We start from the raw sequence: 25,637 nt of genomic DNA, 5'->3' as shown, positions 1-25,637 counted from the left end.
TAAGGTGCAATAGGAAGGCAGTAATGTGGAGTGATTTCAGGAATCTGTCAAGAATAAATATTATTGATAATAAATGCTGAATATGCAGCCAGCATATAAGCAGTAGGAAACAGCATTGCCTTTGTTTCTGCTGTTCTGTTTATTTCATTCCGTTTCATCCATACTAAGTCCTAACAAATATGGGATTTATTCTGAAGAAATCCCTACAGAGTTCTTTCCTTTTAGGGGAAGAGCAAGCTCCTCAGTCTTAGGGTAAGAACACTAGAGGAAGGAGAAAGTAACTGGGGGAAGAGTAGATGTTTCCCAAAGGTATGCTGATTTGGGACTTGAAAGAGGAGAATTTGCTGCAGTCTTGTGAGAAGCAAACACCCCTTGGGATAACCCAAACTACTAAACCCTCTCTTTTACACTATTAAAAAATTTCTTCCTACATTCTTAATGTACCACATTTTCTGATACGACTGATATGGGAACTTCTTTCCTCAAATGTGTCATTCCTATTACACTTCTATTCAGTAGAATTTCACTTCTCCCCTTAAAGATGCAAAGGAACACAAACAATAAGAAACATTTCTGTGTTTTGAAAGACTGGGAACTCCATTTTGTTGTATCCCAAGTAATCTAATAAAATAGTAAGTCAGTTTTACCTCTGACTTTTGACAAGTTTCTTGGTGTTAAAATGTCCATTTCACCACTGTGCTACCAACATGAGCTCAAAAATCAAGACATCCATGTGCTCTGAGCTATACCTCATCAATGGCTCTAACTCACTTCCCACCTGGCTTTGGCTGACACACGTGCACTACTAGTACAGCCAAGTGCGAAGGGCTTGGAACTGTCTCCCCATGTTTGGGCACAGCGTGGGAGAGAGCTAGGATGCCCAAAGTTAGAGGATGTGCTAACCAAAGGTTAAAAAAACTGTGGCTTGTGAGCATCTACTCATGGTTTGCAGAAGTTTGTGTGGTGTAACTGTTTTCACCTGCTAAACCACAGAGATAAATAACTTTCTAGTCTTTATTCTGCAAATTCCCTTTACTTGTCTCCAGGCATAAGTAGGAAGAGCAAAAGCTCATGCAAGTACAAAATGGAGAAGAGTAGCTGCTTTTTTTAAAGATGTGTCCCACATCTGAAAAAAAACCTGAGAAACCCTGCTGTAGTCCTAATATACAGAGAGGAGGAAGGTGACTGGGGGCAGGAAGAATATTTATGCTAATGGTTCCCACCTCCTGAAGATGCTGCTTTTTTTAAAGAAGGTCTGCTTCTCTGAAGAACTGTGGAGGTGGGGAAGGATTACTTTCTTTACCACGGAAGTCTGTAGGGCCCAGCCATATTACTCAGATAGCTGGCAAGAAAGCATGCTCTTAAAGATCACTTCTGTTGAACTTGATAGGAACTGTGTCACTGACTTCTGTGGGACCTAGATCAGGCCCTAATCTGTTAAACAAATAACAGTGACATGACTGTTTTCCCTCCTGGCCCCCTACTTTTGGCTATTCTGCCCACCACAGTGTTTATACTTTCTCAAGCTGGGCTGGTTTGATTGCAGCAGCACAGACAGTGTACGCCTCTGACCCAGGGAGCTCTTGCAGCAGAGAGAAAGCATTGTGCTGCAGCTTTTTGCTTGGGTAGCTCCTCCAATTATTAAGGGAATAGCCTCAAAGAATCTAAGGAATCACAGATATTCTGGGGGGAAAAAATCTGTTGGCTGAAAGTAACTGTGTAGAAAAAGAATGAACTAGCATCTTGATTCAACATGTCTGTTGTATCAATCATTTACTCTGAGTGGGTAGCAAAGATATGATCTAATAGGTGCAGGATTCTTATTTCCTGTTAGAAGCTGAGCATACCTTTTGTGTGAAATCAGAACGTTTTTATTTTGGTTTATTCACCAAATACTTTTATCAGCTAATCTCTGTGGTAATGTGGCAAAAAGCATTTAGGTCATTATGCTTCAGACTATATAAATCTCCTTTAAGATCTAGCTCTTTTATAAGGCTTTATAGCATATATTCTCCAAAACTTTCAAGTCTTCAGCTTTCTAGCAATGTGCTCATTTTCTCTCTGTGTTGCCCACGCTTAGGTTAGGTATAAAAGTTATTCTTTCCCTTTGAGAAAATGCTAGTGTGTGTACAATTAATGATAATGCAATCATCCTCAGAGTTTACTTCTCTCACATCCAAGAAAAAAAGATGAATTAGAATAAAATGAGAAGTGCCATCACCTGCTCTGGAAATCAGTGGTGTACTCACAGTGATAAGCAGCTGGCTCAATATCCATATTGATATTTAGGCATCTTAACTACCCATGGATTTCACAGGGAATTCAGACACTTAATTAGTGTTTAGTTTGAATATCTCTGTGCACCTGGCTCTATGCCTGGTATGAAGTGTTAGCAGGATCAGCCCCCTCAGCTCATATGCTCAAATCTGCCATGATCCTTCTGTAGGCCAGCCGATGGGCTCCCCAGCGACTTCAGTGGAGTCAGGAGAGCTTGGAGGCTGCTCCTGTGGAGCTTGTTTTAGTATCTGAGTCTAAGTTTTATGATGAATGAGGAGATTTCCATCTTTTTTTTTTTTTGTCTGTGTGGTGATTTCTTTGCCTCTAAGGTATCACAGAGGCAAAAGAAGTAATTGGAATAGGTTAGCAAAACACAAGACACAAGCAAGTAATTGTTTCAGTAATCAACTTTAAAAGGCTGGGACACTGAGTTTCCTTCAAGACTGGTTCCTTTCTCCTCCCTGGATTTAGAACCAGTTAGTGTTATCCGTAGGCAGCGCAGACAGTGTTAGGACAGTGTAAACGTTTCCACTGCGACAGGTTTGGAGTGACTAGCCTTGCACAGGAGGCAAAATTGTAGCTAATATATCCCAAGCAGGATCCAAATAACTCTTAATGCCAAGCCATGACCTTGCATTTGCTTGTATTACAAGATGTGCAAATAGACAAATGAACTCCACCTACCAAACAGTCCAGATCAAACTGAAGAATTGATATATCCTTGTTGGTATTCTTTCATTTACCCAGCTTTGTGTCATCCGCAACCTTCATCAGTAGCAATACTGTCTCTTCCTCAGAATTCTGGAATATTACTGAATGGTCCTGTCCACAGTGAGATACTTGTGCTATGCCTCTTGGAGCTCTCAGACTATGTTCTTTGCACCTTTGGACTTCATTTTCCTTATGGAGCTGTTTCCTGGCCATGTTCAAGCCATAGCCTGTGTGCTGAATCAGTTTTTATAAAGTAGTATTGTAAACTTGACATTTTGTGAAGTGTATCCTGTGGATTTTTTTGATTTATTGTCAGCTCCACTACTTTTAACCAAACAAGTTTATAATAATGAAAACTTTTTAAGCATTTAAGACTTGTATTCTATTGGATTCATCAAGAGGATTGATACTATCTGGGTTGTGAGCCTTTGGATTTGCAACTGATCGCATCCCATCACATCCTTGTAATAGTCTTATCTGGAACTGATGCTGTGTTGACCCTTTTGTAGTTACCCACAATTCCCTAATTTAATAGAAATGTTGGTACATAAATTATTTTCTCCAAATCCCCTGCTTGTGCAATATTTCTTAAATAAAACTCTTCAGAACTCTTTAAGTGTAAATTATTTCATATCTGAATCCAGGTATAAGATAGTATGATAGTAAGTGCTATCAGGAACACCCAGGGAGGGGGCGAGCACATGCATATTCATAAATCCATCATGTAACAGTAGGCATTATACTCATGGAATGTGTTTGTGGATTCAGCACTGAGATTCTGGGCTGAAACCATGGGCTGGCTATGTCCTCTCTAGGTTGTTTTGAGGGCTGTAACAAGCCCTGTGGTAATTGAAAGGGTATCAGGGAACTACCTTCATGTGTAATAACCCTGTGTAATCTACTGTTTTCTGCTCCACATCCAGAACTCAGAATATATACATCCAGCAGAAGATATTATGGCCTTGACCTGCTTCTACCAGGCTTCCCTCCTGGTATCATGGCTTGAAAAGGACTATGCCTAAGACTGATAAAGTCCACACCAAAGCGGGGCTTTTTTTAAATGCCTCCAAGGCTTGGAAACCGAAGATAGCCATGAGGTAAGAGGCTATAGCTGAGAAAATTATTTCCTATATTTTCTTTGTACTGTATCAGTGTTTACTAGCTCATCCTTTGTATTTTGAGACTTAGAAGTTCAACTGTTTTGCTGGTTAGCGCTTTCAGCAGATGGTAAGAAACCAAACTGCAGATTAATCTCCAGACAATTAACTTACATTTCTAGAGGAGACAACTGAGAGAAAGGTGCGCTATCTTTATTAAGAAAAAAAGGAAAAACCCACTCTACGATTACTTTTCAAGACAAACATTTAGGCAATTTGCCAGAGAAAAATAAAATGCTGTCCATCATCTGCAATGTGCATCTTGCTCTTGCAGCTTGTCCCAGTGACTTTCAAGACTTTGGGTAAAACCTAGAAAAAGTTGTATTTCAAGGAATAGCCCTGGAAAGCTTTGATTCATTGCTTGTTTTCAAGATTTGTGAGATGTACTGTAATTGCATATGTTATTACTCTTGCAATATTTTGTATTATGTTACTGCATGTTTATAGACCAAAACTTTATAGACAGATAGAAAGCAGCCTGAGAAGGAGGGGAGACATAAATCAAGGTATAAAACTGCCCTGAATAATATTTTATGCTTCACTATATTGACCTGGAATTACAGGATAAAGACATTTTCCACTGGTGCACTGTTCTTTTCTTGCTTTCTCTGTGTGTCTGTTTCAGGCTTGTTGGAGTTCTTCATTAAATCCAGAATCTGTATCAAATGAGCTGTAGTATGCTGCAGCACATAAAGGTTTCAAAGCAACAATTACTCTATTATTTCAGCAGGGATTACCTGTTTGAAATGAAACCCACACTGAATCCTTTCTGACCTGGTCCTCATTGTGATACTGATAACAAGCCACACTTTCCAGTCTTTATCTTACCTCCTACAGGGTAATCTTTTCTTCTGGAGCTTAATTCTGCTAATAGCACCCTTGACTGGTTGCCAGACAACAAACACAAGCAGGTGAAAAATGAATGGCTCCCGTCTGACCGCTGATAACTGCTAGAGACTTTTTATTCTCCAAATTCCCTCCAAAATATACAAGTTGACTGGTGGACAATCAATTACATTCCTTGTATGCTTCTCTCTCCTTCAGATTGGTTATGCTTTGAAAGATTGTGATGATCTTTTCTACAGTTTCAGATTCTTTTTTTTTACCCTCCCCGAAACAACAGTAAATAGTAATTCCAGATGGTAGAAATTACTTTTAAATTAAAGCAGGTAATACAGGGAATGTATGCTTATCTAATTCGCCTGTTTTAAGTGGCAACGATACGGTGGAAATGGGTAAAACTGATGTGCAGTGAAGGTATGTAAAATAGTTTGAGATTGTAAAATGCTCTTTTTCCCCCTTTTCTGATTTACTGTCCATGAAAATGAATTATAGACTCGTGAAGAAAACAGAAGTTTTTATTTGCTGAACTCAATAGGCTGCTTTCTGGGGACTTGAACTCTGCAAAGTGCTGAAAAAAAGATTACTGCATTCCACTGACAATTTTTCTGTTTGAACCAAATGGGAGGGATGACAGTATGCTGTGCTCTGCCTTTCTGCTTCCCAAAGAAAATCTCAGGACTGTTCATTGTTCCTCTGTTGTGTGCCTAAAAGTCAACCCCTTAAGCACATACTTAAAAACTTCACTAAGTTATGCATTTGAGCCTGGACTTGGCTTTAATCATGTCCTCTTAAAACCAGTGAGTGCAGAAGATCCTTAGCACCTTGCAGATTTGGACTGTATGTGAATCAAAGCCATTATCATAAGCAGGATGGTATAAACGGACCTCACGTCACTGAAAGCAGTGAATGTACATTAATTTACACCAGCTGAAGATTTGCTGGGGACTCATTTGTTTTTTACAAAGTGATTTTGCTTTTACCATTTGAGTATATGATTATAAGGTAACTAGTTAGTGCTAAGGGGGAATATGGTTGGCTTCACTGGAAAATATAAAAGTATCCACTGCTCCTTCAGGGAAATCATTTTAATAGATAACAGCATGTTGTACAATGTTTCATCAGTGATATTTAGATCTAAATTAGGAGCAGTTGTGAGATGGGTTGCCGATTTTCTTGTGATAAAAGGGAAATAGTTCAAGAAATATAGACCAGATGTTATCTTAATCCAATCCTCATGTACAAGAGCACACTATGAGACAGTAATAATAGTCCCTTCTACCTGTTTCTAATTTTCCTGCTCTGAAACACCCCCTGTGAAAAATAGATTAAACCAACACATCATTTATGAATCGGCACTAGGCGGGTTTGAGTTTGTATGGAATGCAGCATGCGTGGCACAGACCAGAGGGTGCAGCCACTAGATTTTGATACATGTTTAAAAATGCTCACTTGACAGTAATGTTTAAGACAGCAGCTCTTAGTGATTTAAAAGGAGAGTAGCCAGTTTGGGTTTGAATCAGGCTTTTGGTTCAGCATATCCCTACACAGTTTCAAATTTGTCATCAGTGTTTCTAGGCAGTATATGTTATACAATCCTCAGCAGGCCGAAAAAGAGGGGGTTGATCCTCAGCTGCTGTAAATCAACACTGATCCATTGATTTAGATGGAACTACACTGATTTGTACCATCTCATGGTCTGGACAAAGTGTATTAACTTTCCCCAGGAAAATCCTTCACAACAAAAAGCTCCATTCACAGTCCTACTGCATAAGCAGTAACTAATGTGTCTCTGTTCTCGTAATAATGTTTAATACCTGCATCATTTCCTACTTTCTGGGGCAGTCGAAACATTACTCTTTGCTTTGACGTAAGAAGTTGAGTGCTGCGCATTTGTAATATTTGGGACAGCTTTTTCCATAGCTCTCTGTCTGAGCTAAAACATTTTGCTGGAATATTCATGTCCCTTGGCATCAATATGCCAAGGAGGCGTTTGGGCAGCTGTCTAGCAAGTCAGGAGACAAGACTTTTATTTTCCTTTGAGAAACATGGTAATATGAAAATACTTTATTCAGCAATATTCAGAACTGTAAGAACTACTGTGCGATTTTTTTTTGTTCACTGGAATAGCCATAGCTGTGAGGATAGCAATAATACCATCAACAGTGTTAATAAGTCTGCTTTATCTAGAGTGGACACCTTGACATTTTGGACTATTTCAAACTATTTTTCAAGCAGACTAAAATTATGTTTTCCAGATCGGATATTTTCATATTTCTATGAACAGAGGAAACAAGAGCAGGCAGTGAGACAATTAATCTTCAGAGACTGCCCACACAGCTGGCTGTCCGCTGCAAGAACTGTGCAAGGACGGAACCAAAGTTTTCCTTTTGAAACTAACTCCTTTGGTCTTCATTTATTTTTAAAATGAATGTATAGCATTGCAAATAGATTCACCCCTCTGTTGTTTGGTTTTTTTTAGTTGTTTTTTTTTTTTCAACAACTTTAAAGATAAATGGATAAGCTGGTGATGGAAAGAATGTCTCTGAAGGGCCAAAAGAGGCTGTAGGCTCCCACTGGAGAGGTGGAATCTCATGGATTCCCATAAAAGGTTCGTAATCTGACTGTGCATCTATGGAGACTCATGGGTGATGTATCAACACATTAAGGAAAAAGTGTTCAGTGTAGAATATTATTTTTATTCCTTTTCAACCTGTTAATCCAACAGGTTGAATTACAGCTGTAATTTTATTTATTTTGTGGCTGTACCTCAAGACCCTACCTATCTTTTGAGGGTCTAGTTTTGTTTGATACTGTACAAATGCAAGCACTGAAATTCTCTTGAGTCAGGCAGTGTAGTGAGAAGAGACAGGTGGATCAACGGGAATGGGGCGGGGTGGAATCATAAAGGAATGGCACACAAAGATGTAAAAATAGAGTCCAAGTTGTCACATGCCCTGGACTGCTCACATCAATAGCAAAGCTGTCATTTGGGATTTGAGTGCTTCAGAAATATAGATGGAAAACTTGATGGATTGAAGTAGTTAATGAAAGAATCAAATGAGAGGAAGAAAAATGTGGAGTGGTTGTAAATAGTTATAGGGGAGAGAATCCACCTGGCAGACAACCTATGGATTGGGAAGGCTTGAAACGCTGCAGCAGCAGAAATGAATACACACATCTAGTCAAAATGCAAAGTGCAGTTTCAAGATCTCGGTGCTAAAAGGCACCGGTGGTGGTGGTAGTGGGGTACGTAGGTTAATACTGAAAGTGTGTTATTAGTAATGACCGAAGACCTTTAGCCTCCTGTCCAAAATCCTTTTTTACTGTATAGAACGGGAAAGTAAATTCTATCATGTTGGGCTATTTAGTAAGCTATTAGTGCATTCATCTTTTCATCATTTGACAGGTGGAAGTAGTAGTCCAGCTTTTAGTTTTAATTATAAGGGATTCCAGATGTAGAATAGGACATAAATTAAAACCAGATCTACTCATATGTCTTTTCAAAGTAAGCCAACTTCAAGGTATCTGCTTTTCATTTAAAAATGTTATTAAAGCTATTACTAAGAAATTCATAGTCTTAGCATGCTCCAATAATTGACACCTTTAAAGTGACTAAACAGATTTAGAGTGTGCAGAAAAGTAAATTTGTCTTAGAGAATGACTCTAATCATCCATTTACATATAATGGACAAATCAGTGTTTGTGTTTTGAAAGGCTGGGTGAGCAGCCTGTGTAGATAGCTTTCTGACTACTCCTCCAGCCTGGCCCAGCTGCTGGGTGTTAGGTTGTTTCCATGATGATGCTACTATACATGAAGATAAAGAATTAAGGGCTGATCCAAAGCCAGTGAAAGTCAATGGGAGTCTTTTGATAAGCTTTCTTTCCATCATAGCCTCCTCCTTTCACGTTGACTTGACCTATATTACATTATGTTGGAAGTTGCATTTTTTTAAAAGAAAATTAAATCCAGAACCATTTTTTTCCCCAGTGATAATGTTCTTAAACCCCTAACTGTGTAAAGAAACCTGCAGATTCCTTTCTAAAAAGGCTTTCTTTCCCCAAGACCTATTTATCTAGTGATACATTACAACCATGCAAATAACGCTGTACATTTGACTTCATAAAAAGTCTGAGGTTTCCAATAATTAGAATGATAGCTGGCAAGTCTGATAAATTAGAGAAATAACTTGTTTGGTGTAAACTGAGCCTGTTTCTGAGGCAGAAATGTTAGGCTTTTATCCTCTGGAGTGTGATTGAAAGGGTGAGAAGTTAATTTGGCAGCTTCGCTTCTATGGTTTCATAATGTTTCTCCTCCCCCCTCCCCTCAGCTTCAGGGAAGGACTGTGATTTCAGTACTTTGCGCCTGCCCTCATACAAGGCAAGAGCATGACCCGAAACGAAACCCCTCTCCCCAGGGCACATCCTGAGCAGTAACAGCTTGGCTCAAGTGTTTCTTATGAACAGCCGTCCAGAGCACTTGATCTAAATCATGCCATTTCCTTCACAGTATGGCACAGTTAACAAGTCAGTGCATCAACACAATCTGCAGATGGCAGTTCAAAAGGTGCACGTTCCCCAGCAAGATAAAGGGCAATGAGTTCCATGGGTTAGCTCATTACTTGGATTCAGGCAGGGGCTCCGTAGGGGTGTGAGGGAGGAAAAGGGGGCAGGCAAACCTTGAGAATGCATGTCTACACAAATAAAGCCAGCATTGCAAGAAGCATGTTATTGAAGTAAAAGTGCAAACAGCTTGCAGAGCATGGCTTCCTTCAGAGGTGGCTTGCTTTGCCTCCAAAAAGCAAGAGGAAAAGGGGGGTGAAACCGGTGATGATAATGCGGTGTCTGTGTGCCTTCATTTATCCACAAGGCCAGGCAAACGCGACACCATTTCCTAAGCAAAGCCCCAAAATTCATGAGAGGCAAGCAAGCTATCATCAAGGGCCAGGGCTCATGGTTGCTCTGCATCCTGCTTGGGAAGGAACCTGTTTTCTGGAGCATTGCAGAAGAGCTTCTAGAGAGCAGTGTGCACTCCTGCACAAATTACATTAGAGCTAAACGTCCAGTGAAGAATCTCTGAGACATATTAGTCCTTTAGACTTCAAAACGAGCTTAAATTGGAACCATATTGCTGGAATACTTCTTAGCTAACATTTATATTACTTCAGTTACCAAATCCAGACTAAGTCCCAGGACTCGGCAGGGGAGGACATAATATATTAGGAAGTAAGATGAGGGTGTGCACTTCTGGCCTCCTATTTTATATAAATGTACAAAAAGTTTCCTCACACTAGCAAGGAAATGACTACAAGGCCCTAAAATGCCAGTTTCCAGCGGCAAACGAGGGAAGTCCACTGCCCCTCCTCCCCTCTCTCCCCTGACCATTCTGTGTGTGCCATGCCTTGGGGATAGTTTGGATTACTTGGAGTAGGACTGTTGCATAGAAGCTCAGGTATCAGAGCAGATAATTATACACATATAGCTAGATACAGCAAAGATCTCAGTGAATTGTCAGAGGATGAGATACATCTCAGGAGACCAAACAAGCCTCCCCTATACTGATCTTTGTAAATGAATCTCTTTGGGAACTATCAAGATGGTGCTTTGCCACGATTTTCACTGCTGAGGAAAAAGGAACTCTTCCAAGCTGTTTGTTTTCCAGGTTGTATCAAAAGCTGGCGAGTGAAGATTTTTTTCTTTCTGCGCTTATGTTAGTATGAATGCACTGAAAGGCGCTAACATATGTGCTGATCTCTGAGTTCCTGCAGCAGAGAAGTTCAAGGCAGGTTAGGTAAGAGAGGAACGTAACCCCCCTCCCCTCCCCGTAACTTCAAATCTACAAAGGCTGACTTTCTGGTGAACTCTCTGGTCTACATCGCAATTCTTTTGCAGAAACAGTGCTAAAACTGGGAAGGGCAAATCCTGAGTGGCTGCTAGGCAGAGGTGTGTTGAACTAAGTTCATTCCTTGTGTAATTTGATTGATTTAGTAGAGTTATGCAAGATAAATTTGGCTTCAGGCTTTTGGGTGATGTGTCATGTTTCTTTAACTTATTGAACAGGTGCTTAGCAACAGCATCTTCCACTGTTTTATCCAGAGATCTTCAGTTCTTTCTTTCATTATCCATTTGTCAATATCCTTCCAAGCTGTGCTGAGTTAAAAACAGAGCCAAGACTTCAGGCTGTGCCCCACTGGGACACGTAGGTACGCAGCATGTTTTCCCAGGCTCTGCATCCATTTCTCTCCTACAACAGTGCCTGGTGATTACTGTTTTTCTCAATCCAGTGAGATAAATTAAGGATAAAGAGCTGTGAGTCTCAGAGATTTTTCTGGATTTGGTGAGTTCAGCCTTAAGCTAAAGCAGCTGAAGAGGACTTCAATAGTAAGGAGCTGAACTTCATTTCATTAGAAATGTTCCACCTTCTGCTGAGATCAGCAGAAAACAAGTGAGCCCCAAAGGTTTTAGACCTGAGCTGACAAGGCAGAGTCTTCAGCAGTGATTCAGGTTGCTCACAGCTGCTCCACAGTGTGACTTCTCTAGACCATTTCTTCAAAGCTGCAGTTTCTGTACTAGAAGTATCTTTGCCTAAACAGCAAGTCTAGTACATGCAAATGTCTTCAGACACTGCAAAGCAGCAATTTATTTCTCCCTATTGGGCAGCAGCCTTCAAAATACTTTTTCTTTGCTTCAGAGTGCAGTGCCCAGAGGACTTTCAGTGAGGTGGCTTGAATGCAGTAGGGCTCTGCCTTGGCTAAGTAGATCCCACTTCTCTTTCGGAGGTATCTTTGATATCTCAACATGGTATTAAATGGTGCTGTGCTATACATCATGTATACCTGGGTTGTGAGAAATACTATCTTTTCTATCCCTTTTCCCATCTCTCTTGAGAAGACATGAGGAAGGAGAGATGAGCAATCCTTGTGCTCAGCCTTTCCTGCACGTAAACGACGAAGCCATGTGCCCTCTGTGTTCTGTCTATGTCTTTTCAGCTCACCATCTCATGTAGATGGTGGAGGGCCTCGTTCATGAGATCTGTGGCAGCTGCAGCCTGCCTAATCTCTTATCTCTGTGGCTGTATCCTTCACAGCCATTGCTTCCAGAGAAAGTGTTGTTTGCTTTCTTACGTTACACCTTAAGTTCAACCTAGTAAGGTACACCTCAAAGAAAAGTGTGTGACTTACGAAAACGATTATATGATATGGGTGCTAGTAATAGCAGGAAACAGAACTCAGTGAATTAAGTCCCTTCCGTCCGCATCTTCCTGTGATTACCCTCCTAATGATGGATGTCAGAGAAGAAAATGGTTTATTTTGGTAGCTCTCACTAATCAGAATGCTCATATTTCTTAGAACTACAGTGGAAGTCTCTAGTCTTGTGTTGAAATAGAATCTCAGACTCTCACAGTGCCTTAGTCTTCCAGAAAGCATTCTGCATCTTTATCATGAAACATCAGTGCTATGATAGCACTGAAAAACCCTGAGAATGGGAGCTCCAGTGTGCAAACAACCATATATTGAGACATGAAATAAAGAGATTGATCTCACATAGGCGGTCTGCAGTAGGGCTAGCACACAGACCTGGGTCTCCTGCCTCCCAGTCCCATGCTTTCATCATGAAATCACTCAGTTCTTTCAGCTGGGTCTCCAGGCTCTGTTCTTAGCACTGTAGTTTCTCTGTCCCTCATGGAAACCCCAGGACTGGGCTTCACAGACTCTCTGCAACTCTATCCCTTTGGACTGTAATTGATTTGGAGTCAGGTGGTGGTGTAACATAACCCGTATGGAATCTGTTGGTGAAGTTTATGGCCATTCAGTTAAACAGGGGAAAAAAAAAAAAGGACAAATATAGAGGGGGAGTGGGAAGTGAATTAAGATTGAGTTCTGGGATGTGAAGCTGTGCTGTTTCACAGCCCAAGGAGAAAAGCTTGTAGAGGCCTTGGGTATGGAGAAATCTATCCCCAGCTCATGCACCACAGTCGCTCAGCCTGGCCGTGACAGCCTGTGTATATACAGAAGAACCCACAGAGAAACACCTGTTCCCACTGTGTTCAGCCTTTGAGCCGGTATGGAAAACCAGAGAATTGCAGAGGGAATGTAGAGAATACTTCAAAAAATTAAAAAAGAATTGCTCTGTTGATGGCTCTGCACTGCTTGCCTGTGTGGCTGTAGTAAGTCTCTGAACTTCTGTCTCTCCTTACCTAAATTTCCAGGGCTTTTGGGTAGCAAAGGAAGACATTCCAGTGTAGCTCCTAGGCTCCCTGAGGTACTGCAGACAGCCTCATGTTATTTGCAGATTTGAACAACTTATTCTAGATTGAAAGTCTTGAACAGGGAAGATCTTCATTGACAGTACTGGATTTTCTGATTTGGCAAATTTATCTGGGATGATAGAGATGACAGACCAGAAAATTGTTTTTGTGACAAAAGAATCCCTTTCACAAGGTTTTGTAGAGGTTTGAAGATATTCTTCCAGGTGCAAAAAGTTTTAGAAAAGATTTCTTACCCAGCTGGAGGGCTTCGCCTGTGAGTTACGCTGAAAATGCCAACAGCATTATGTGATAAGCGTTATGTGACAAGCATTATGTGGTAAGTATGTGACAAGCAAGGCCATAACTTTGTACGGTATCCCTGCATTGCTGAAATCAAAATAAATAGAGTGAAAACGCTGCTGTGAGAGCTCAGATCATGACCGTATGTAAAGTATTGTGAAACAAATACTCATAGCTTTGCTTCAGCCATGGTGATTTACTGATACAAGGGAATCAAAGCCTGTGTGAAGCAGCAACATTTGTCAACTGGCCCATTTGTACAGCTAGGAAAAAAAATGGGTAGGCCTTTGAACACAGAATCTAGGTATTACTGTTGTTGCTGTCATTACTGTAATCTAGGATCTTGCTTTCCAGGAGGAAGAGAGGAAGCCAGTTCTCACGCCAGACTGTACGCAGACTGCTCCTGTCTCTGGGCGACTGGAGCAGTCCTCATCTTACACAAAATACTCTCTTACAGACTGGCTATGGAGAGCCATCCTGCTGCTGCCACGAGTCAAAATACTGCTCTTGTATGCGAGTGAAGTGCGAAAGATAGAAAGTAGCAGTTCAGGAGAATGAGGGTTTGCCTTTAAGCACTTTAAGCACTGAGTAAGGAGTGATAGCCAAGTTGCATCAGCCACCCAGACATCCTAGGAGACCTCAGGTCCTTGATTACTCTTCTGTGGTATATTTTTTAACTTTGCCCCTCAGTGTGTTCTCCAGCCAGTACTAACAAAGGGGGATTTCCTGAGGAAGGGGCAAGATGCTTCAGTCGCTCTGCTAACATGATGCTACGCAGCATGTGCTGTGGGTGCAATGCCCCCTGTGCACTTAGTGTCCTGCTGATTCCTTTCCCAGGGACTGTCCTGGTCCCTCTTGTCAGCCCCACTCTGTGAAATCACTGTCATACATACTGCACACACCAGAATCCTGGCACAGAGCAGCCTTCAGGGTGATCTCTCTGCCCCCATGGTGTGTGTGTGCCAGTGCCCCAAAGCACTCCTGGACTGTGTAGTCTGTTCTGTACTATGTTACCCTATTCTACCTCAGTGGAAAATGAGATGTAACAAGGTTGAAACCAGTCACTTTGTAGTGAAAAATAACCTCTTATAGAAAGGTACAGATCAGTAAATGAAAACAGTAAAAACAAAACCCAGGGACTTCTGAATTACTACTCTATGGCTTTCTTAACAGAGGTTATAATTTTCCATTGCATTTTGATGGTCACTTACTACATCTGTAGCATGCTGCTTCTTTGTCATTAAACTCTACCAGATTCTTCCATAGGGGTGATATTTTTTTTAAAGAGAAAATACTGAAGCCCCATGTGAAAACAGGAAACTCCATGAATTTTTTATAGTGAAATTTTTCCACTAGGGAAACATCCGTATTTTACAGTTTGCAAAATGTGTGGGACCATAAACTGTAAAACCGCATGGAGAACCACAACTCCTTTGTACTTTAAAAATAGACATAAAAGTAATTTCTCCAGAAAGAAGGAGCGTATTTTTAAAGGTGAATATTTGTAGGGCTTATAAAACCTATTGGTCTGTTCTTGGAAAATGAATGATAATATTTAAAAAAGGAAAAGACAGGTTGTGGTGAGTCTATTGCAGCTGAATCACCTCTATAGTATGTGCTCAACTGGACCAGCCATAGCGCAGCTACACGAGGATGCGCAATGATCCCACCCAACACGTGAGCCTTTGGTTCCCCACTTCACCCAGGGATAAGGGGGCAGGAGAGGTGGTGCACAGACATGAGGAGGTAAGTGGTGGAGAAGGCCATGAAGAAACTCAGACTATTTCATTTCTTCCACAGCGTACCAGCCAGTGGTGCTGAGCTGGAATGAGGGAAAAGCAAGCTGTTCTGGCCACAGGACTGCAGTGTTTCCCCTGACTCTGCAACGTGGTGAGCAGGGAGCGGGTCATACTTTATTCTCCCAGCTCCTTCGGGGTGGTGCGGGAATGACCACACTCAAGGCTTTGAGCCAGAATTCACTCTTACCCTACTGGCTATGTCATTCATAGTAAATGAGACTGACAGTTCTCTTCCTGTTCGGATCAGCTGGGCTGTTGCCAGGGCTGTGCAGGACCTGACAGGGCTGGTCTTTAGAGCTGCCCAACTGGGAGATGCAAACGTGGCAGGAGGGTGGTTTTTAGCAGATGCTGTGTGCCATGGAACAGCACAGGGATGTCATCACAGGATGTCAGGAGGTATTTCTCTGCTCCTGGACGTGCTGTAAAGGCAAGCAGCTGTAGTGATTGCCTGAGGCCCATGGTGTTTGAAAGCGGGGTAAGACATCCAATGTGTGAGTGGGCATATGAAGAGGTGGAGATCCCCCAGCATCTAGTGCTGGCTCTGGCCCTCTGTTGGTGAGGTGACATACCAAGGGCAAGATGTGTTCGTCAGCATACCCAAGCATCTTGTCTGAATACTGAATTGAACCAGGACAGGTTATAGTTCTAGGCAAAGCATTTGCCTTGGAGCTGGCAGACTCCTTGGCCCTGCTGCCTGCTTGGTGCATGCCTGATCTCCGGAGAGCCAGCTCTTCTGCTACTGTTTCAGCAGCAAAGTTGGGGTGTTTGGAGGAGGGGGCCTTTCCCAGCAGCAGCAGCTGTATTGCTGTCCTCTCCCTCTCCCCCAGCAGCAGGACCAGCAAACCCTAGTCTTCACAGCTCTTTCCTCTTTCCCTTCCTCCCCAGCTTTCCCCTCTACCTCTGTTTCCAGGTGAGAGGGGTCAGTTTCTGGCATAGCCTCCTCTATGGGTGACAACATTGACTCTCATCTGTGTGGCAGAGTACACTTTGTCTGACTCATAATTTGATAATGATGTCCTGTTTATCAAAGTTTATCCTGCCATTTCATATGGATAGGAATGTACTTTTCCATGTGTTGCTCAGTTCTAGTGTTGTTGAATAGTGTAATATTCTGGTCTGCTGTTTGTTTGCAGCTGCCTTTCATCTTCAATTACCCACTATATTTTAGCAGTGGATAACTGACTGATTCCTGTATTCAGGCCAAATCCTGCTTGTTTGGCTCATGTGAGTAATCTAAGGAAGTCTGACACTTTGTTCCCTGATCTGTCTGGGAATGCTTGCACAAGTGGTCCCCAGGCATGGGATGCATGAGAGGAGTAGAGGCCTGAGGCTGGGACCCATCTTCCTTTCATTGCATAGGCACTAGGCAAATGCACCAGTCCCAGAGTGTGACTCTAGCTCTGGGCAGTCATCCTGTTTGCGGCCAGCTGGATAACATTAATTTTTACAGGCTGTTGGTACACAGTGTGGAATATACCAGCTGCCTTTCCATTTTCAGGGAGGGCTGAGACAAGGCCTTGGGCCATTCCAGTTGGACAGCACTCCTGAAAAGGGCAAATAGATGAGTTGGAAACATGCAAAGTTAAAAACTTGCCTAGTTCTTCTGTGCAGCTGTCACCATTATCAGAAACAGGCTGGTGCTGCCAGAGCTGCTGGGCTACCCACTGCTGAGACTCATTTTACAAAAAAGCACTGCCCTGCTTTGCTGGCAAACGTATTTCTTTTGGATGTCTTCATTTAGCTGAGCTACAGAGTACTGATAGCGGTTTATCTCAGGAGGGGGCTGCAGCTGCTCCGTTTTTTCCTACCTTTGTGCATACTTGAAGAGATCTGGGATATGACCAGTACAGAGGTCTGAACATGGGCCATGGTGAGGTATGTGAATTTAGAATAATTAGTTTCTTTCTGTCACGTGCCACCACCACTTCCAGGATGGGGTCATCACCTGAGAGAGGAGGGCTGGTCCATGGTAAGAGCATTTCCTTTGGGCCTGGGAAATACGGGTTCAGTTTTCTATTCTGTTACAGATTTTCTCTGTGAACTTCAGTAAGTAACTTAGATTCTCTGTGATTCAGTGTCGTGTGTAAAATAGTGGTAATAGCCTGACCTTTCATCACTAATGAACATAAAAGAAAATAAATCAAAAAAATTTTAAGAGTCAGCCATTAAAACGTTCAGAGCCGAAGGGAAAGGAGTATCTGCCCTGAGGAGATGAACTAATTGGGAAGGACTAAAGTAAAATGATGAGGTAGTTTAGGTTCGGGGGTTAGAGGTATGGACAAGGTGGGGCATGGAGACGTAGTTGCTAGAAAACATTTGGCAGGCTGGAAGGAACTTGAGGGTGTTGGAACTATGGTCATGAAGGAGTGGCATGAGTGGAAGAGCAGAAGGTGTAAAAAACCCCTAGAAAAATCTACTTTTTGAAGAGCAACTATATCATTTGAGAACTGTTTGGGCACCTGGGCTAGAAACCAATGAAGAAGAGTAGGATGTTGTGGCCTTGGTGGCTGCCCTCCATATGCATGCTGAGGTGGCTGCCCTCTGTATTCACGCTGAGGTGGCTCCAGGAATATTTAATGCCCTGCTTACCAGGATCACTTGGGCTTTTTAACTGAAATGATGCTGTAAATGTCCCAAGCTGAACTGTTTGTCCCCAGAGTCTATCTTTGTCTTGTTTATTTGTTGGTTTACTTGCATGTTTCTTGAACAAAGTCCTCATTGTCTGCTTTTACAAAATCTGAATATTTTGGGGTGTAAACTGGCAGTGTCTGGGTAGAGCAGTGGGTTTACGGTTTTGGATGTTGTGCAGTGCTTGTAAATAAAGTTACAATGTAGATAGCAATAGCACTCATGACAATTAAGACCTCCGGTGCCTGAACTGAGCTGTTTGGCTGATCTCTAACTATTTCTGTGGGCTGTAAAGAAAACATAGTCTCTTAACAACTGCTCCATGCAGGAATCACTTGTGTAAGCCTTATAGCTCCCAGATTTACAGTCTTTTCCAAGATAGGGAGGATCAAACATAACACCAGTCTTTCAAAAGGCTGTAGCCAGGATCTAGGGAACTGCAGAAGGGTAATACAGATGTTTGAATGGACAAATTAGTAAAAAATAATGGACACATGCATAAATATGACTTGGAAAGAGTTAACATGGTACCTGTAAAGGGAATTCCTATTTTACAAATGTCTTGGAGTTCATTAGAGGGATCAATGAACAAGTGCGTAAGAGAGATCTGATAGATATAATCCACTTGGGAATTCCAAAAGACTTTACACAAAATCTCCCACCAAAGGCTTTTAGTGAAACTTAGCAGCCATGGGATAGGAGAGAAGCTCTTTGCATGGATATCTAACCAACTTAAAAGAACAGGGTACAGAGAGTTTAAATAAACAGTCAGTTCTTGCAGTGAGGGAAGTTCACTAGTGGAGTCCTGAGCTGGGGCCTGTGCTGTTCAACGTTTTTGTAAGTGGTCAGAGGAAAGAACAGTGAGAAAACCTGGTGGTGAGGCAGAATTCAGTCAGGGGAATAAAGTTGTTGACAGATAGTGAAAGAATGTAAAAGAGCCGGCAAGACTGAGTGACTGGTCAACAAATTAGACTGTGAAATTTAACAGACATATTTGTGAACAGATGCACATGGTGAGAAGTGATCTAGGCTTCATATATAAAGTGAGAAGCTTTAAGCTGACCACTGCCACTCAGGAGAAAGATGCAATGATCACTAGTTTTCTTGGATACTTCTGTGAAAATGCCAGTTCAATGCGCAATAGCACTCCAAATCATGTTAGGAATTACTAGGAAGGGAGTGGAGATGAAAAGAGAAGATCCTTACACTGTTATATAAATCAATTTATTGCCTACCCATTCAGTGTGGTACACAATTCTGAACCCTCATCTTGAAAGAAATATACCAGAACTAGAAAACGTTCAGAGAAGAACAGGCCTGATTAATGTCTGGGATAGCGGTCAGGATTTGTTACCCTGGAAAAGCTGTGAAGACTGATGTGGAAAGTGTTGATAGGGATCAGCTGTTCATGTATCAGTATGAAAGCCAGACTGCAATAGGCTCAAATTCAGCTAATGGGAGTCCTTGTTCAAACCCGACAAAGAGATGGGTAGTCCATCTCTGGAGCTCCCTGCCAGAGGATGTGTAGATGGATGCAAAAATAGTTTTAAGGCAGATTGTACAAGTAGTTGAAAGAGAGATCTGTGAAGTGTTTCTAAACAGAAGTAGGCAGAGCAGAGTTGGAAGCTGGAACAATATTCAGACAAGTATCGTAAATGACTGCCATGTTCTTACTCTTTCCTGGATATCTCTTCAGTATCGTTACTGGGAAAAGGATATTAATGCTTGCTCTGACCCAATATGACAATTTTCACGTTCTTGCCTATATGTGCTTTATAGGCAAACATCCACTGGGCATTCAGATTCACATACAGTGGCGTACTTCAGTAGAGCAAGGTCTAATCTCTGTGCTGAGGAGATAGGTCAGCTCTGGATCTTAAATTCAAACCAGTGTAATCTATTTTTCACCTTTCTAGGGCAGATCTCTCTACAGATCACCTCATAAAGAAGTTCAAAGGATGTTGTCCCTGAGAAACTAGGCAGTGAGGTCAATATTATTGAAATAACAGTTTCTTGATGTGCCCTTATTTGCAATTTGAGATAACAGAAAATATCACCGCTTTTGTTTCAGGACTAAACTTTTAACTGAATGTATCCTGGCCTTTTTCACCAGTGGAGCCTGGAAGCTGGAGACTTCTCCCTGTGGAGGCTGGAAAGGCTATCCACATTCCCTCCAATTCCTCTTAATTCAGAAAGCTGGCACAAGTACATGCTAAGAAGATTTGGAGAGTCTTGTTAGCCAGAACAGTATTGCTTTTCTGATCTGCAAGAAGTGATGATGTCTAATGCTGGTTCTTTTCATTGAGAACGTGATAGCACCATAACATAGCTGGACTTTGTATCCCCATTTGCACTGTTTCTGCTCCACAGTTTAGACATTAAGTTGCTATTTTCATTGAGGCAAAGTGAGTCTGTTCTTGAAGTGCATAATGTATCCTCCTTAGCAGGAAAGATTAGAACAATGTACCTTGCAGATAAATAAAAGGAATTTTCTCTCCAGGCCTGTTGTCATCTGCTGTTTCCATCTAGAAGGCAGATTCAAAACCTTTGACAATACCTGCTGAAATTGTGATGAGCCTTTGGTGAATTCGGTACAGTTTCAGCTGGCAGCTCCTCAAGAAATGCTCAATATTTTCACATCTCTGTTAAAAAGGCTAATAAAAGGCTTCAAGAGGACTGACTTACCTGCAAAGGAATTGTTCTTTTCTGAGCTTTACTTGAATTCTGACAATACTCATGAAACCTTTTTTTACTTGCTACCCTTCTGTTCTCTTTTTCAATTGTCCAGCAATTCTGATTTCTTCCAAGCAATAACAAGGAAAGGTGGAGCGAAAATCACTATGGTAGTTCTTTTTCATATTGCTTTTTTTACAAGGAAGACATTTTATTAAGATTCATCCTGAATTCTTGTCCAAAGATTTAACAGATTTCCACCTTAAGTATTCAAGTAGGAAGTTTGTCAGTTATTTTTGCTGGAGCCATGAAGCATCAGGGACAGGAGCAAGTTTAATAAACTATATATGTATGTATATAGATGTACATATATATGTATGTATATGAGACACCATTGCTTTAATTAACTGGATTATGCAGTTTAGATCCTGTCCATGTTGCCTATTGGAAAATAAGAGAGATCAAGCCTTTTCAGTACTGAAAAATCTTGATTTTGGCTTCCTTATATATCTAGAGTGGATGTTACTCATCAGGCTTCCAGACATCCATGGAACATTGCTGCTTGTTTCACCAGAAGGGCTTAGGCCATCTGGGGAGAAAAATTCTGGAAGAAAACTCTAATTTTGATCATTTGTCAATTTTAATACGTTCATATATGTCATATCATCATCAAAGCATCCAAGCTGCTACGGACTTGAGAAGAAAGTTTTACAGCCATTGTAGCACTTGGGAGTATGCAGAGGAATATATTTGTGATTTATATTCACTGGAAAAAGAAGAAACAGTTCCTTACTTGTACAGTAACTTACCCTTAGCAATGTGCTAGGCACAAAATCTCTCCATACTTGCTCTCCATTCTCTCTGCTGTAGATGCTACTGTAAGTTTCAGATCCAGAGGAGATGCCCTTGGAATTTACTGTCAGGACACTTTTTTTTCATTCCTGCTACTTTTTCACCTACAAAAAAGAAGATTTACCATCCCCGTCTGGGTTTTGAATATTTCAACAACTTTCCACGTCTTTTCAACACTCCTTCCTAATACCTTATTACAGAGTTGGTGGCAAGATACTGTCTTTCGTCTGCTCATTCATTCATTTTACAGAAAGTACCTCAATTTCTGTGTAAGGATATCTCACTAGAATTCTAGTATGGATTCTTCTCTTTGACCTTTTCCAGCCCTGGGGCATTTACCAAGTATTTTGTGGTCATGGTAGTTCATCTGAAGACACAAGAAATACAGATCCAGCCATAAAGTTGTTTCTATAGGCACTGCTGTCCAACAGACCTCAACTGCCTGTATGGATACATGAGAAGCAAAAGTAGAATCCATGTGGACAACACATCTTGAACTATAATTACCATATGGTAAATAGTCATTCTTTATTGTATTGTCAACAGTCAAGGAACTTGCTCTGATGTGGAGGCTTGGGGTATTGCTGGCAGACTTAATGGATTAATCTTGGGGGAATACTCTTTTTCCCACTTGACATTCAAGTCACTTTTCTGAATTGTAAAAACATCTGTAAGAAGAACTGAATGAGTTGTAGGCCTTGACAACTGATCTTCCCATGACTCATTCCACAAAGACAAACTTGTCTTACACTTTTCCTTTATCTTCATCTAAAGCATTGGCCAAGGGGAGTGTCTGAATTTTGCTTAAATTATAATATTCAGTTTCAGATTTTCCATCTGAAGCCTTTGCTCCAGAAAGGGAAGGGAAGCTTTATATTGTGACAGCAATAAGGTTTTAAGAGCTTTTTTGGATAGAACCAGAGTATTTAGGAAGGCTTTTCTACCTTTGTGCATAAGGGTTAAAGAGGAAAGCTGTTTTTATTCAATTTTAGGTTGACATGAATTAGCTTCTGCATGAAGAGATGTAATTTTTACTTGGATGTTAATAGTTACAGTGGGGCCACATGCAGATGTTAACAGCAAGTTGTCTATACCTCAGGTAGATATAGACATTATTCCAAAATAACGAATGAAGAGAACGAAGGTGTATCAGTCTCTTCCCATAACAGTTGCCTAAAACAACTCAGACTATATGTTCTCTAAATTGTCCATTTCATTTGTTTTCCTGACAAGCTTAGAGGTAGATGTCTCCAATACAGGTATCTAAAGTGACTTTAGTAGCCTTCCTCCATTATGAAGTGTGGTAGACTTTGTTCCTGAGAGACTTTTCACTTGCATGCTGGGAGGTAGCTCTGCAGTCTTTCCTGGTAAGTATAAATTAAGCAAGGACTTCCTAACTTCAGTTAGATTAGCTTGTCAAAATAAGATTGATAGTAAATTGTCTCAAAGCATAAATACCTTCACAGATACAAAATAGTAGTGTTTTTTAATCTATTGGAGAAATGCATACTGAAACTAGATATACTTGAACGAAAAATGAGACCTTTTTTAATGAAAGGGATACTTAATCATTAAAACAACCCAAAGATTGTAGTAAAAGGACTGATAGATTCTCCATCTTTTGATGTCGTCACATCAAGACTGGCTGCCTTTGTGAAAGGTATGTGTCAGCCAGCTACAAGTGACAGTCCAGTCAAACACAAATTATTGGGTTCAGCACAGGGGTAACCCAGTGAAAGTTAATGACCTGTGATGTATAGGAAATCACACTAGATGATCTAATGGTTTCTTCTGGCCTCACACTCTATGAATCTATGAATATGTATCCTCAGAGGTTGACTGCTAATTATATTCCTAAACAGGGGACTAGGCAGAGGCTGCTTCAAAAGAAGGATTTAAATTTATTTAGTGGTATCCATTGTTCTTTAGTTACATATTCAGGTGGTTCACACCCAGATTTTTAAGGTCTGTGAGAGGAGCTGGAGCATCTGGCAGAGCATGGTCGCTGATAACCTCCACTGTGAGAATTTAGTGCTGTGAGAAGCGATTCACACAGTTCCCAAAAGGCGCTGCCTTCCAGCATGTAACCACATCTTGGCAGCGTTTGAAGGGCACCCTGCAAGCATAAGAGGCAGAAATGGTGATTCAGAGAGCCACAGCAAGTGATAAGAAGCCCTTTATGGTGGAGTATGAAAACACAAAAATACCTATACTTCTTGTGTTCAGGGCTATGCAGAATATCAAGGGAGGTACAGCTCTCAGTAGCTGGGCTCATGAGTGTATGTTTAGAGATGGCTGTTTTGGCCACTTTTTTAGCAAGGTAAAGCTTTTCCCCACATTTATTTTCTGGAAGGACAGTGGGAAATCAGAACTCTTAGAGCCATCCTTGTGCCACGCCGGGGCTGCCCATGTGTACTTACATCAGGTTCCTGTTGCTGGTTTTGTTTTGTTTTCCAGTTGGGTGGGAATATTATCTTTAAACAGACGAGAAAATGAAAACAACTGACTTAGAGTCTCTTTCAAAATAACATTCAAGGAAGCAAGGATGTTCACAGGAGGGAAGGAATAATAACTGATGAAGAGGCAAGCAATCAGAGGGAAAGAAGTGGCTAGGTTTGGAGAATGCTGGGGAAGGCCTGTCTGTTTACAAGCTCTGTTTATCCACACCTGTGGCTTAGAAATGCTGTCATCTGAGGAGTGGCCCCATATTACAAGAAGGTCAAGCACCGAGCAGACCTAATTAAAAGCTCATTACAAGAGACAATCTCCATTAGCATGCCAAGTTTCATGCAAATCCATTAGCACCAGGGCTCTCTTCGGAAGCTTTAAATTCCAGTCCTGTGCCCCAGGGACTGGAAACCGTGGCCGGTTAATTTGCCATTCTCAGTCTGTGAACATTAGGCACAGTCCTCTTACTTTCTGGATTACTTCACATTCCAGCAAATTAGTTTTATCCGTTCTGAGAACATTTTAACAAAGAAAGTTCTTTTGGCATCACATGGATAAAATAACAAGGGATAAAAGAATGAGCAGTTCCCCCAATCAGGAACAAATAACTTTAAATCTCTCCTGAAAATGCAGCCTTTCCTGTTATTCCCACCCCCCCTTCCTTTCACTTATCTTTCGGCAGTTGGATTTTTTAATTATGTTTCTGCAGCCAGATTCCCCTCCCACTCTCTCTTTATGATGGTGTTCTCAAGAGCCATGTTTTTTCTTTATGCCATTGTAGCAGAACTTGACTAAAGATCTTCAAACTTGTTAAGTATAAAAGTTGGTAAATGATACTATTGTTTGAGTTAGGGGTGGGGGGAGAAAAGGGGAAGGCAGTTTATCTGTGGTGGCTGTGGGGAGGGGGAAGGTTTAAAAAAAGGAAAAGAAAAAAGGCTCAAATGAACTGAAATGGATCAAAGTAAACAGAGACATCTAAAAGCTTTTGTACGTTAAAAGTGGCTATCTGTTGCAAGTCCTGCCTCATTAACTACTGATAGAAGCACTGTCTTGGCCTTCCAAGATATCTAATGCTGACCGCCTATAACGAGATGAACTCTGGGTTATTCCCTCTTGCCGTTCCGTGTGTTGCCATGCAGAACTGCTTAACCTCAACCTCTCCACAAATGTTTACCCTCTCTGCTAGGCACAGCAATGGGAAAGTCAGTCCCTAAACTTCAGCGCTTGCTCAAAGGAAGAAACGTAAGCTCAGAGAGCAGGAAGGAAGTGGGAGAAAGAAGGAAATATCCCCAAAGCCAGTGTCTTGCCTGGGTGTCTGGCCTGCACCATTTTGATGTACCTTTTTTGAGGATCGAGTAGAGCGAGAGACAGAGATCAGCCTCCCTGTTCTGGCTTAGTATCCCCCATGCTGTCCCCATTCGGTGGGGGCAGCAAGCCGAAACCGAGAGGCTTGTCTAGGGAAGCAGGGAGAGTGAGGAGGGATGGGGAGGGGGGAACACGATGGCTCTTTGACTAGGACCAGATAGGTCTCTGTGTAGAGTAATATTACAGCTCGCTCTCTCATAAACAAGCTGCATGCAGGCTTCTAAAGAGCCCATCTGGCATAGCTTTGAGAATGGCAATAATTACAAGCTGATGATGGACATGGAAGAAAAGCCCTGCTGAGCTAGCTCATAAGGAAGTACAGGCCAGGACTGTAGGGAA

This window comes from Falco peregrinus, chromosome 1 (genome assembly GCF_023634155.1).
Source record: "Falco peregrinus isolate bFalPer1 chromosome 1, bFalPer1.pri, whole genome shotgun sequence".
Classification (NCBI taxonomy): domain Eukaryota; kingdom Metazoa; phylum Chordata; class Aves; order Falconiformes; family Falconidae; genus Falco; species Falco peregrinus.
The sequence above is the reverse complement of the archived record's forward strand: the minus strand, read 5'-3'. Positions refer to the sequence as shown.